Source organism: Herpailurus yagouaroundi, unplaced genomic scaffold (assembly GCF_014898765.1).
Source record: "Herpailurus yagouaroundi ecotype Mexico unplaced genomic scaffold, PumYag 100, whole genome shotgun sequence".
Taxonomy (NCBI): Eukaryota; Metazoa; Chordata; class Mammalia; order Carnivora; family Felidae; genus Herpailurus; species Herpailurus yagouaroundi.
In genome coordinates this window covers 31,487,164-31,498,474 of record NW_024412391.1, presented here as the reverse complement: position 1 = coordinate 31,498,474, position 11,311 = coordinate 31,487,164, and the positions used below count along the sequence as shown (strand labels likewise).

General features: G+C 40.7%; 1 long non-coding RNA gene across 1 annotated transcript in view; it reads left to right on the top strand.

Moving 5' to 3' along the window:
- The window catches only part of LOC121028084 (uncharacterized), a 2,461-nt gene extending 1,075 nt beyond the window's left edge, over window positions 1–1,386 (top strand). Inside the window, exon 2 of the long non-coding RNA XR_005789059.1 lies at window positions 1,152–1,386. This is a non-coding gene — a long non-coding RNA (uncharacterized LOC121028084). The remainder of the gene's footprint in view (window positions 1–1,151) is intronic.
- The last annotated feature ends 9,925 nt before the right edge of the window (window positions 1,387–11,311 follow it).

The window sequence follows — 11,311 nt, the reverse complement described above, 5'->3', positions numbered from 1 at the left end:
ATATATTCATCAGGAAGATGAAAACATTAATGACATGGAGGTGAGAAGAAGGAGGAAGATGGCACCAATGATGGTGCTAGGGGGTTAGGCTGAGTCATTTAGAAAGTTTTGTTGCCATTAATAGAAATGCGACTGCAAGAAAATGAAGCTGGTTTGGGAATGAAGCCAGTTAATATGATTTTAGAAATGGTTGCTTTGAAGTGACAGTAAAACCTCCAAGTGGAAATAATCTACTAGACAGACAAGTGGAGATAGGAAACCAGGGGAAAGCTTGTGACTGAAGATAAACATTGTGGGATCTTCCACAGAAATATGACAGCTGAAGTTATGTGAATAGATTACTACGCTGAGGATAATTCTTTCTCTTTCTCGCAGGCATGTTGTGCTCTGAGCACGGTGATGATAAGTGCTGTGTGTTAGTGGAGGACAAAGGCAACACAGAAAACTACCATTCTCTTTTCTTCTCTATTCCTTCTCTCTCCTTTTCACTCTTCTCTCCACCTTACTGTCTCTCAATAGATATTTTTCCCATTCCTGAATATATAAGGTAGTTTACAAGTTGTATTACAAGTTGAATACGATATATTTTTTAAGCTAAATAATTAGTAAGAAGATTCAGACAAAGGAAAAGCAGTGGAGAAAAAAGTAATTTGGAATACTGATGGTATTGTGTTCCAAAATGATCCCTGGGTGAGTGAGGTAGCTGACAGTGGAGAATAGAGGAAGTCATTGATGTGGATTTCAGTTTGGAACATCCTGGGAAACTGCACCTACACATTATGTACCTGCTTGTCCTTACCTGCTTGGAATGGTAGGACATCCATCATGTCCTTCCAGCGTGGCATGATCTTCTAGAAAGTACAGTTCTGGTCCTTGTCCTAGGATCATCCAGTAATGCCAGCCTTATTTAATCCAAAGGAAGTTCAGTCAGTCTTTTACTCCAAGTCAGGAGTGTCTGAATTCCCTGTCGCTTCCTTCTAAAATGCGTTTTTTAAAAATCCTGATTAAAAGCTATTTTGTTCCCATGGGCCATTGCCACTGATTCCACAAGTCTTCATATTCACACTCTCTTCTAGAACTTTGTGAATATATCCACAAGTAAATATAGTCCCTGTTTTTGCTTATTTGTTTATCTTTCTGCTTAATTTTAGGAACTGAAGATGATTATATGGTCACTAGCTTCCTGGACTGTAAAAATCAAACACTGTGTAGTTCTCCAAATGAAAATGGAAACTGTTCTGATGTTAACAAGGAGGTTGGAATATGTGTCTTGCGTTTTAGAAAAAATGCAAAGCAACCAACCATAAAGAAATAGAACATTAGGAAGACAGGACAATCAACACCCTTGTCTTATCAGAAAATAAAGTCTGTTTTCTCTCATCTCTCTTTTCTTCTCTAGTGACACATTTATTTCTTGACAGTTTAGACAAAAGTTTATTATCAAGGAATTACAATGAAAGCCAACATTTCTTTTCGTCCAGACCAGTCAGAGAATACAGATGAAGAAAACAAAAGAAGACCTGTTCTTTCTTGGTTGGGGTGCGAGTTTGGGGGAGTGTGATGTGTGAGAGAAGATCTGAAGGGGCATTCCTGGTATGTGTGTGTAAGGTGTGGAAAGGGCAGGTGGAGTACAGGTTATCATGTTTTACTGCATATTGTGAATGGAGTCTTTGTTCTTTGTTTTGCAGATTTTGGTGAGGTCTTAATTTGCTTTTCAATAATTATTTTTGGCTCACAATCTTTGTAACAGGTTAGTGTTTGTATCATAACTTGTGGTTTCTTTTCCTGACCATAGAAGCCACATCCACAATCTGGGTCTGGTGAGACAAGAAAAGAGACTTTGAGCCTGGGACTCCTTTCCTTCTGCTGGAGCCTTGGATGCCCATGCTTTCTAAAGTAACTATAATTCCCTGCACAGCATGGCTGTAGGAGGGCAAGGCTGTTCTCCCCAAGTACCTTGGTCCACCAAGATGCACAGATTCCTCTGTACAACTTCCCTCTGAAACTGCCCTCTTGGCTTTTTAGGAAAACCCAACTTGATGGGACATTTCTAATTTGGGTAGATCAGACTGCCTACCCATGCAGAAGTATTTGCATTTTTTTTTTTAATTTTTTTTAACGTTTATTTATTTTTGAGACAGAGAGACAGAGCATGAACAGGGGAGGGGCGGAGAGAGAGGGAGACACAGAATCCGAAACAGGCTCCAGGCTCCGAGCGGTCAGCACAGAGCCCGACGCGGGGCTCGAACTCACGGACCGTGAGATCATGACCTGAGCCGAAGTCGGACGCTTAACCGACCAAGCCACCCAGGCGCCCCAGTATTTGCATTTTAAATAGGTAGCTTAGTGGTAGTAGGTGAATTTCAGACTGTATAACTAAAAGGGAAGAATTTCAGGCAAATATGGGCCTTCCAATTAGGGCTCTGGCGGGAAACAAAAGTGACATTCAAAGAGGTTCCCAAAGGTATGAGTGGGCAAGGTGATCAGACAGGGCGGGGTCAGGGAAAGCAATGTGGGGAAGAAGACTTTCATTGACAAGTCTCCCCTGAAGGGGTGGAGGGAGTTTCTAGCAAGGAAAAAAATAGAAAGTGGAACAACACAGCTTTGTCTTTTATTATTAATAGAATGGGGGCAGCAGTAAGGCTTATACCTGGCAATATTGGCATGGATGTGCTTCAAGAGCTTTTGTTTGCTTGGTTTAGAATTCAGGTTGCGCCTGCAGAGCCTGCCCTTTGGGGTCTCCATGGCCTCCCAGAGGGGCGCTGTCCCCCACCCTGGTTTCTGCCCCTCCCCAGGTGAGCTGGTTCCTTTGTGATGCTGATGTAAGTGCCCAGGAGGGGCTCTTATGACTCCCTCGCACCCCCACTGCCACTTGCCTTGGGCAGATGTCTCTGTCAGATATGAGTCACCTGTTCCTGTCTAGCAGGCCACGGCAGTGGGTGAGGCAGTCCTTGCTCTGCCAGCATTGGGGCCCTGGTCAGCCAGCACACGCTCCTGACTAAGGTAACCCACGAAGACCGGACCCCAGGGGCTGCAGAGTCGAGCTCCCAGTGATGTGAGGGATGCAGGCTGGGCCAGCTAGGTGGTTCCAGTCCCCGAAAAGCCCTTCCTGCCCTGTAGATAATGGTTATAACCTTAGATGTTATTTCCAATGTCATGTCTGCTTTAGAAATGGTACATTAAAAACATGTGAAAATGTACTGTTCATGCTTTTTCACCTCCGTAAATGTATCATTTTCTGTTTCCCTACTTGTTCTCCCACCCTCATCCCCACCCCTCCAAGTGTCCAGAGATGGTTGCACTAATTTTCCAAATGGCCTCCCAACCTCAGACTTGCTCTCAAATTCCTTCTTGATTGTCCGACCAGATGTGTGTGTGTGTGTGTGTGTGTGTGTGTGTGTGTGTGTGTGTGTGAGTGTGTGTGTGTGTGTGTGTGTGTGTGTGTGTGTGAGAGAGAGAGAGAGAGAGAGAGAGAGAGAGAGAGAAGAGAGAGAGAGAGAAGAGGGAGGGGGAGGGGGAGGGGATTCTACGGCTTATCTATTTCGTAGGGGGCAGGGAGCTGAATTTTATATGCCCAGATTCATGTGTTTACTGGTATGTATACTCAGAGAGGACTCCTGGGTATGTGCTGTACTTATGGTCTCTGGGGAATGAGTGCCAGAGAGTCCCATGAGCCTTGCTTTTGCTTTGGCAAGCCAGAGTGCACCAAGATCCCAGCTCCTCAGTCAGCAAGGCTGACAAATTAGAAAGGATGGGTCACTATTCTTGTGGCTGTTTTGTAAACTGCATACAGTTGTAAGTGGTACGCTGCTCACCAACCACCCCACCATCACCCATAAAACAAACAGTAACAACAGCAAGCAATGGCAAAAACAGGTGGGGCACCTGTGTAGCTCGGTGGGTAAAACCTCTGACTCTTTTCCGCTCAGGTTATGATCTCACAGTTCAGTTTATGAGTTCAAGCCCATGTTGGGTTAGGCACTGACAGTGCAGAGCCTGCTTGGGATTCTCTCTCTCTCCCTCTGCCTCTCTCCCTCTCTCTCAAAATAAATAAATAAATGTTAAAAAAAAAACCCAGCCATGCAAAATGACAGTAATTCATATTTTTACTACTTAATGTGAGATAGGTAGTATTTACCACTTGTGTACCAATGAAGAAACTAAGGCAGCTGAGAGGTTGAAGAATCTTCCTGGGATCATGTGGGTTTTGAGGGGTGATGTCAGTATTCAAATCCAAGCAGAAGTCTGTACCCACTCCCCAAAGAAAGCAACTAGAAGCAAATGTGTAACTTGAACGTAGAACTTGAAGCAACATATAGTGACTAGAACAAGTTCAAAACAGGCCAAGCCAATCACCTTGATTGAGTGAAGATTGGAGGGTCTCAGTTTCTACACAAAGAGTTATATTGACCTTTTAAGTAGAGTATTAGGGAGCTGGCGACAGTAACAGGATCCACAGGTAACAGAGGAAGAACCAGTTTTAAAACGTGGTCCATGTAAAACATTCTTTTCAGTCTATACTATCCCAAAAGGACTCAATTAAAAATATAAATACAAGAGACTGCAATCTCCTTTAAGAAAAATAATTTTTGTACTACAACCAGAAAGATGTCAATTGGAATAAACCCTGATCTAGTCACATTAAGATTAGACAGCGAACCCTGAAGGCTTTGAAGTTAATCACAGTATATTCAGGAGTGTGATGCATTAATCTTGGGGTAACCAGAAAATCGAGTACGCATCAGTAAATTTATATGTGAATTTATACTGATTGATTGGCAAAGAAATATCTTAGGCTTTGCTTACACATTTTCTAAGCAGTATTAAAAACATTTAATAAGAGATTGTGAAGTTCCAAGCTAAATTTGGACACACCAGTCTTGAGTTTCCATCCCGCTGAGCAGCATCCTGGTAGTGGCTGCTGGAGGACAGATTCTTAGAGGTGCTCTGCCTGAACCAACCAGCTGAGCAGCCTTGGGACCTTAACATAGCTGGGAAAGCAGATACCGGAACCTGCACTTAAAAGAAACTGGGAAAAACAAATATCATGTTTTGATTTCAATTTAATTCAGCAGGTTTGTTGGGTATTTATGATGTTTGCTACATAGTCCCAGTTTAAATACATTTCTGCATTTGGGAGTCTCTTGGATGCATTTATGTAGCAACACCATTTAGGCTTCATAATGTGAATTATTCCAAACAGTTGCCTGAGACAGTGGGATGACATTTTTATCAACCAAGTTGACCAAGATCGTAGTGCTGGTGAGGGGAGAGGAAAGTCGGTATATCTGAAAAGCTGTCAGTCTGAATCAAGAGGCTTCAAATGCTCTTTAACTTAATAATCCCACTTCTAGTTTTATACAGGGAATAAATAGAAGTATGGCCGGAGATTGGGTTAGAAGTGTATTTATTGCAGCTTTTTACACTTCAGTTGCTCTCTTGTCATGGCTGAGTTGTCTGAGTTCATCATTCTTCCCATTCTCCTCTTTCCCAAGTATGCTTCACCTTGCCCATAATTTCCATTACCTTCTCTTTGTAGAAGCCTACAAATTTCCTTCTCTTCTCACAGAGCAGCCACTGACTGCCATGTTTACTTGGGTGTCTCAAAGACATTTCAAATTCAGTAGCCCAAATGGAATTCATGTTTTTCTACTTGGTGCTCTTCCAGTTTTCCTATGGGGAAATCATGTCATTACTAAAGAGACTTCAGTGACTTTTCATTGCTCTTAAAATAAGGCTCTCCTATGGGGCGCCTGGGTGGCGCAGTCGGTTAAGCATCCGACTTCAGCCAGGTCACGATCTCGCTGTCTGTGAGTTCGAGCCCGCATCAGGCTCTGGGCTGATGGCTCAGAGCCTGGAGCCTGTTTCCGATTCTGTGTCTCCCTCTCTCTCTGCCCCTCCCCCGTTCATGCTCTGTCTCTCTCTGTCCCAAAAATAAATAAACGTTGAAAAAAAAATTAAAAAAAAATTAAAAAAAAAATAAGGCTCTCCTATGTAATTATAAGGATGAAAATAAAATTCTAAAAATTAATATGTCCAAGCCAATAAACTCCCCCTTTCCTTCCAATTTTAGGAAGGACTGGACATTCTAAACCAAGTAGAAATATACCAGATATCCAACCCTGACATTCCTTAGGTTCAGCTGGTAATTTCTGACTATCTTGTCAAAGAGTCTTCTTAGGGGTAGTAATAAGATGGTCTTTGAAAATAGAATTGAATTTCTGGAATGAAAAGTACAAAGTATATATTATGATTTTCATTATTGAGTTTTGTTGATTCTTATTATCCTAACTATCTTAAGAACTATTTCCTAAGAACTAAGAGCTGTTATGGGTACAAAATAGGGTTTTTTGGTTTGTAATTCAGAAAAACCAGTGAGACTGGATCACAAACAGATGTGTTATTTGTAGGCCTTCCTTAAATGATTTATGCAGCATCATTCTATTGGGTTCACCTTCACAAAGAATAAAACAAAACAGAATTCAAAGTCATAGACAGAAAGCCAAACCTATCCACCCGGCTCAAGGAGTGTACAATGGAATGAGAGTGATAAGCATGCAAACTCTGTAGCGTTGAGAGCACCGTTCTCCAGGGCAAGGTTTCTCATGCGAGGTTGCATGTTACACTGTTCTGGGTAGCTTATAAAAGTTTGAATACCCTGGCTGTACATTGGAATCTCTGGGGCTATGACCCAGGATGAGCACTTTTGATAGCTCACAGACAATTTCTTCGAGGAGTCAGGTTGGAGAATTAAGTATGAATGTATCACCTTGTTAATGAATTTCATTCTTTTAAACCTTGAAAAAAGCCTTTTAAATATGAGTCTGAATTTAAAACAAATGCAAATTTTAATGTGGGGATTACAGAGGCAGATTTAGAGTTCTTTTAATACTGTTTCACTGTCTGACAAAGGGGAGAGTTAGGAACCAAGATGGTGTGACTTTTAGGCAAGAAAGCAAAGTGTAAAACGATTCTTAGTTTATTGTAATACTTCAAAACTCCATCTCTTAGGGAAAAAGAAAGAAACATCTGAGCACACAAACTTGTTTCATGGCTGTTTCTGGAAATGTGCTCACCGGCATCCTCGTAACCCAAGTGTGAAAAGAAATCACATCAAGTCCTGTTGTATTTCTTGTGTTGGCACTCCCAGTGTTGATTTTAGAAGCACTCACCTTTTTGAGGGCCTCAGGATGATTTTCATTCATTCACATGTTCAGGTCAGAATAACTCTTCTGATTAACTTATTTTCTTCCTCCTGAAGATACGAAAGAGATAGAACAAAAACTACACCAAGTGCTTGAATATATATTTTAAGAACTGTTTCTGAGTATCTTCTATGATGAAACCCTCCATTTTGCCAACCAGAACTTGCTTAGGATCTTAGTGGTATTGCTCCTCAGAAAGCCACCCTCCTTGTTCAGAGCTCAATAGCAGAGATGGGGTTTTTCGACTTCTGAGATATGATTAATATTCAAAAGCTCATTGGAATAGACCATAACAAAGCAAAGATCAGTCCCAAGGCATTTTCCAGTTAAAGCTCTCCCAGTCCTCTGAACCATCTTAACTTCACCTAACCATCTTAACAAATCATCTTCTAAGTCATTAATTACTAAAAATTAACTGGAGATTTTGAATTCCTCTTTTCTACTAATTACTGTAAATTTTGTTGATCTCATTGTGTTTTTAGGGAAGAATAACAAACCCATCTAAATTTATTAGGCAGTACATATTTAGAGGATATCTTTAAAGTGTACTGAAGTTGTGCTTTCAATCAAAGATTGAAAGAGATTCAATATGCTTTACAAATAATTGGTTTCCAAGTATTGTTCCAAGTGTGTTGGTGGCAATGATATCTTATGGAAATATTATAAAACAATAAAAATGGTAAGTGTCATGCTTAAATAGAAAAGATTATTTGCAAAGATTATTTTGGACACTATTACCAAAACCATCTTGGGCCTAACCACCACATGAAGAAACACTACTTGTTGAATTGCCGGTCAGATTTAAATCTGGATTTCTGTTCCTAACAGTGATAAGGGATATTTTTCAGAGATCATGATTGCTTTTCATGATACCTAAAAAGGCTAAGCAGTCAGATTTCCGTACATTTTTTTATGCCTTGTTTCTAAATTTATCATAAATTTTCCTAACCATTTTCTGAATCAGTTTGTATTTTTAGTTTAGACTACAAGTTCACTGTGGGCAATTAAAATGCACAAAGAATACCTTCTTCACATATCAGCATTTTCTCAAGATTCATATGACCTCTAAACACATAATCCATGATTTAATGAATTACTATAAAATTTTCTATTTTTATCAAAATAATATTTGGATATAGTGTTTAAGTAAAATACTACTATAAGATTTTTAAAGAACAAAGAGTAGCCTTTAGATATATCTCATCCCTACCCTGATTCCTGTTTCTAGTCTTTCTATTTAATGATTTCTCCTGGAATTTACTTGTATATTTCTCAATAACATGCTTATATCGCTATTTTTTTATGTTTCTTTTATAGACATTAGATATTGGCTTTCTACCCTGGGAGATGATGATTTAGCTCTCTTAAATCATCTCTTTCAGACACAGGCAACCTCTGTGTCTCTGTCTCTCTCTCTCTCTCACATACTCAGTCTCCCAGCTGCATGTACTCTGCATGTAATGCCCCGTCTCAGTCCTCCCGATGTAATTATTTCACAGTTTTTGGTTAAGTCCCTATTTAGTATTTGCATCATTAGGACACAGTTATCATTCACAGATGTCCCACGCATAGTGTACGATTATTACATTTCCTTTCTTGTAGGGCTTGTTGTTTCTCCTCGCATTAATATACTTCAGTGTTTTTGTTTGCTTGGTTAGCTATTTTTTTTTACTGAACTTAGTATATGGCAGACACTGTGCTAAACACTTTACAATACAGCAGAATTTTATCTCTTGCACGTCTCCTGTGAGGTAGGTATTTTTATCATCCCCATCTTACAAATGAGGAAACTGAGTCATAGAGAGGTGGAATAACTTGTTCACCTTGAAATGTGAACACAGGCATCCTGACCCCCTTAACCACAGCAGAATTACAGAAAGGTGGCCAAAGCTTTCTAGTAGAGGCTTGAGATAAGAATAGTGTTATCAGTGAAAATGAGAGAACTGGGGGCATGATTCAGACTGAATTTTTCCTGGCAAATGGAGAAGAAGAAAATATTAGAGAGATGTACGTCAGGATATAAAGGTACCTGTCCTCTGGACATTTAGACATATGTGATTGGGGTAGAAACCTGTGCTGTGCATAGGGATTGGAGAATCCTTTTTTTTTTAATTTTTTTTTTCAACGTTTATTTATTTTTGGGACAGAGAGAGACAGAGCATGAACGGGGGAGGAGCAGAGAGAGAGGGAGACACAGAATCGGAAACAGGCTCCAGGCTCTGAGCCATCAGCCCAGAGCCCGACGCGGGGCTCGAACTCACGGACCGCGAGATCGTGACCTGGCTGAAGTCGGACGCTTAACCGACTGCGCCACCCAGGCGCCCCAGGGATTGGAGAATCCTTAACAGGAAAAAGGTAGGTTAATAGATAAGAAAGTATAATTTTTTCCACGCAAGTGCACATGCAGAAAGAAGAGTAGAGAAAATGGAGTTGAACTTTATGGTAAATACACAGTTAAAGATGGGAGAAAAGAAGAGAAACCAAAAATCAACAACAGTCATAAAGGTGGGAGGAGAATCAGAGGAAGGCTAAGACCCACTTGCCCAAAGGATGAACACAAAATAAAGATGGTTAAGTCTTTCAGAGAAATGGGAGAGAGTGATGAATGAGGAAAAACAGATTTGGGAAGTAGGTGGTAATTGATGACCTCCAGAAACTATTATAAATATTAGGTATAAATATCAGTAAATATTCCTACACTTCATTTTGCATTATTTTTAAATTTTATTTTGTTTCATTTCTGCTATATTTTTGTTTGTTTTGGGTAGACAGAAAGAGTGAATTGTTGCTTTCTGGGCCAAGCCCCCAAAATCTTGCCCAGAACTTCTGTACCAGCAAAGTCAGAGAACCACAGAATGTCAACAATGAGAAGGATCTCAGGAATTTATCCTGGCTCATTTCATCTTATCTGGGAGGGCTGGGGAGGAAACTGAGGCACAGAGTATTTGAGTGACTCCCAGCAGGGAGGCTCCAAGTTGGGCCTGGAGGTTTGAGTTGAATATAGGTCTCTATTTTTTGTCTCACTGTGGGTTTGGAACAACAGATAGAGTCAGCTAAAAGCATTACACTGTCTTCTGACTTCCATAGACTACATAGACTTCCATAGACTTGTTGCACAAGCACCACATCATGGAGTGAGACCAAATGAAGAGGTTTGTTTTTAATCCTCCATGAGTACAATGAGCTGTGCCTGGTTTGTTTGGTTCAGTGCTTTGGGTGTTTCAATGCCTCTGTTAGATATAATAAGCATATTTAGAATCAGTAGTGTCAGAAAGAAATACATCTTCCTGGGGCGCCTGGGTGGCGCAGTCAGTTAAGCATCCGACTTCAGCCAGGTCACGATCTCGCGGTCCGTGAGTTCGAGCCCCGCGTCAGGCTCTGGGCTGATGGCTCAGAGCCTGGAGCCTGTTTCCGATTCTGTGTCTCCCTCTCTCTCTGCCCCTCCCCCATTCATGCTCTGTCTCTCTCTGTCCCAAAAATAAATAAATGTTGAAAAAAAAAAAAAAGAAATACATCTTCCTTCTGGAAATGGAGATCTATTTAAAGACTTTAAAATTGTGACACATAACTTGTAGCATTGAACAATATTGAAAATAACAGTGGTTGAGATTTTAAGAATGAGTTTTTGTATAATTTGGGGTGGTTTAGCCCATTACCATAAACACCCGTTGCAAAGGTAGCCTTGTGATTTTTCTACCTGTACTGCTCCTGTAGGAAGTGTGTGTCACTGTTTCAAGAAGGAACTGTAAGCTAGTTTGTAATACAAAAGAATGTGACTGCAATTTCCAGCTACTGATCTCCTGGACTAGCGAGGGGGGCTGCAGTGTGCAGGGGTCTGTGTAAGTGTGATCACAGAACTGCAAGCTTGCTTCAGCTTGTGTGTCTTTGGACTGGTCTGTTCTCAGTGGCATTGGAGAGACTGATGCAACTTAAACCTGATGTCATGGATGACATTAGAAAAGGTTCAGAAAGAATATCTGGGTTTTTACATGTTTATTTATCTTAGAGTTTGAGAGTTTGTGTGTGTGTGTGTGTGTGTGTGTGTGTGTGTGTGTGTGTGAGAGAGAGAGAGAGAGAGAGAGAGAGAGAGAGAGAGAGAGAGAGAG